At 41.6% G+C, this 2,849-nt stretch overlaps 1 long non-coding RNA gene across 2 annotated transcripts in view; it reads right to left on the reverse strand.

The window, feature by feature from the left end:
• Positions 1-1,989, reverse strand: part of LOC123154023 (uncharacterized) — a 3,695-nt gene extending 1,706 nt beyond the window's left edge. The window contains exons 1-5 of one of the 2 annotated variants that reach the window (XR_006476610.1): positions 1,325-1,989; positions 850-965; positions 702-753; positions 245-380; positions 47-147 (exon numbers count right to left, since the gene is read on the reverse strand). This is a non-coding gene — a long non-coding RNA (uncharacterized lncRNA). The remainder of the gene's footprint in view (positions 1-46; positions 148-244; positions 381-701; positions 754-849; positions 966-1,324) is intronic. The other variant, XR_006476611.1, reaches the window with a different exon arrangement.
• Positions 1,990-2,849: the final 860 nt, after the last annotated feature.

Below are 2,849 nucleotides of genomic sequence, written 5' to 3' on the forward strand. Positions count from 1 at the left end.
GGGAGGGAGGGAGGGAGGGAGGGAGGGAGGGAGAGAGAGAGAGTACACTTGAACTGTTGTTTTTTGAAGTTGACGCCCAAGTTGTCATTGTCGCTGCAGCTCAAGCTCAAGCTCCACGCCATCCTGGTCTGGTTGTTCGTTGACTTCCTAATGCATGTCGGAGTGGTGCTGATCAGATTCTCAAGCAATGTGAAGAGGGTCGAGCCCGTAATCACATAATTAAGTTATGCATATTTCAACTTACCGGACAACATAAAGGATTAATATCAACACTTTAGCAGATACATTTAAGACTTAGATGCTCTGAATTTCTTCATTTGCAAGAAAAATGATATTGCAAGGTAGATCATTTTCTTGTACAATCAAATCTCCAAAAGCACCTAAATTTCAGTGTACAACCAGAATAAGAATACCTATAACAATATAGGCCTGGAAACTCTTAGTGCAAAGATTAAAACAACATAATTTCCTAAACTTACAAGTTTTGCAGTTTATTTTTAAATCGATTATTTTGTATCCGATTATTTTCTGAATTAATATAGAGTTGGAATAGTTTACATTGATGATTGGCAGTAGTACTTAGTGTCCATCAATATTGCAGGTGTACCGAAGGATATTGATCAAGAGCTAGCTAAACAATTTCATATATGGAGTGAAAATCAAGAAGTACTGGCATTAAGATAATCAGTCAAAGCACATACCAAAACAAAATTTGAAGCAACCAGTCTTCGTAGCAGCCAATTTGTTAAAAAGCTACAAGGCAATATAATTTGTTAACTACATAAGAAAGGACCATTAGATTAGACATTAGAAGATGATTCTGAAAACAAATTGGAGCCGAAACTGAACCTTGCTGAACCCCCCACTACCTCGCATCGGCACATTCACACGCACTCGCTGCACACCTCACAGAGCATTGACTTTGATAATGAGGAAGCACCTGATTATTTACTGCAGATGTTCACCTGCAAATCGTTTTTCTGGGGTTAACACTTGCAACTTGCAAGTTATAAAAGCAAAACACAGTGTGTTAGCATTATAAATTTATAACTTGCAGGTAATGAATAATTTGACCCTCCAGATACTGCTTGCACTTCCCTTGTGTATTGAGAATGCAATTCAGTTTGCCACATGTGATAATCGTTCCATGAATTTATCAGCGACAGAGGTTGTTTACTATTTGTTATTCAATCAAACAATCCCAATCAACTTAATACGAAGCAATGTAGAAAAATGCAAGTCACTGCAGGGAGAAAATCTATCAATTGATGAGTTACATATAGAATATCAACGATGCTAAGGGTGTGGCGGGTGCAACGGCAACCTCGTGCAGCATGGAGACAGCGTCAGCTCTCGGGGAAGACAACTATGAGGCAGAGGTCGTCGACTCGTCCTGGTGGCCATCTTGGGTGAAGTCGACGAGCTACACATGGACGGCAGCAGGAGGTGGAAAATCTCACCGGATCCGATCGTTGGAAGGCTCAGGATGCCAGATCCGATGCAGAGGAGAGCCTTCCCCTGATCTTCCAGCGCAGAGAATCGGTGGCGCGTTCCGCAATTACGGCTATGGGCGTACAGAGCAGCAACCGACGAAGGGAGAGCGGCCGGCGGCGAGCCCGTGGGGCAGAAAAGAAGGAGCGGCGGGAGCTCGCATCCGTGGGGGCAGCAGCCGACCAAGAGGAGAGCCTCCGGCGTCGAGACCATGGGGCGGCAGAGGATGAGCGGCCGGAGGAGGCGTCGGCGATCCGAGCTCGCGTCCGTCTAGAATTAGAGGAGGAGCGGCGGGCGGCGACGGCGATCCGCGCTAGCGTCTGTGGTGCAACAGAGAAGGAGCGGCGGACGGGACGGCGGCCCCGGCCCCTGCGATGGCGTCGGTAGCAGAGGAGTGGCGTCATGCATGCAGTTTGATGAAGACGTGGGCTACAACATTTTTTCTTTTCTTGAAAGGGGTCATTAGCAGCTAATGGCATGGTGGGTAATTAAAGCGTAAAACGCGTTTAGTATTCTGGAGGGATGTAGACCATCAGATCGTAGGTTTTGATGGATAGGATGATTTGGTTCTCCGCCTTCTCTTTCTTTTATAGTGGTAGTAGATACTAGCAAATATGCCCATGCGTTGCAATGAAAGACAAAAAAAATATGCGCTAATCAAATAAGTATGACTCATTACCATATATATGAGCGTGCTCTATTTTAACACAGTGGCTCACCATGTTGCAATTTTTTCCTCACCCTGGCCGATGATGGTTGCGATGTCCACGTGATCACAATGCATTCGACGATGTCCACGTGATCACAATGCATTCGACGTGGTAAATCTCAAGACTATGAGCTTACCAGTGCATGTCACGCTTGTCATTATGTTGCGCAAGGAAACATTTAAAACTTTAAAAACAAATCTCATCGACCACGAACTACTCCCAACACCAAGACATATAAAGACTACTGAAAAATTAATTAAATCCTAGACATAAAATACTTTTGGATCCGCGAACAGTTTTTCAAATTGACAAACATTTTTTTTAATTTTGGATTTTCTCAAAAAATCACGAACATTAGTTTTGTTTACAAACATTTTTTAAATCTAAAAAAAGTTTTTGAATTCATTAATATTTTCGACTCAAAAACATGTTTTGAATTGATGAACTTTTTTCTAAAATTGGAGAATTTTTTTAAAATATTTATTTTTATTTTTGTGAACATTTTGTAAAATTTCATGGACATTTTTTTTCAGATTCCTGAATATGTTTTGAATACACGATCATTGTTTCAAAATCATGAACATAATTTTCTTTCTGAATATTTTTTAATTGTGATTTTTTTATAATTTGCATACAGTTTTGCAAGAG

This window comes from Triticum aestivum, chromosome 7A (assembly GCF_018294505.1).
Source record: "Triticum aestivum cultivar Chinese Spring chromosome 7A, IWGSC CS RefSeq v2.1, whole genome shotgun sequence".
Taxonomy (NCBI): domain Eukaryota; kingdom Viridiplantae; phylum Streptophyta; class Magnoliopsida; order Poales; family Poaceae; genus Triticum; species Triticum aestivum.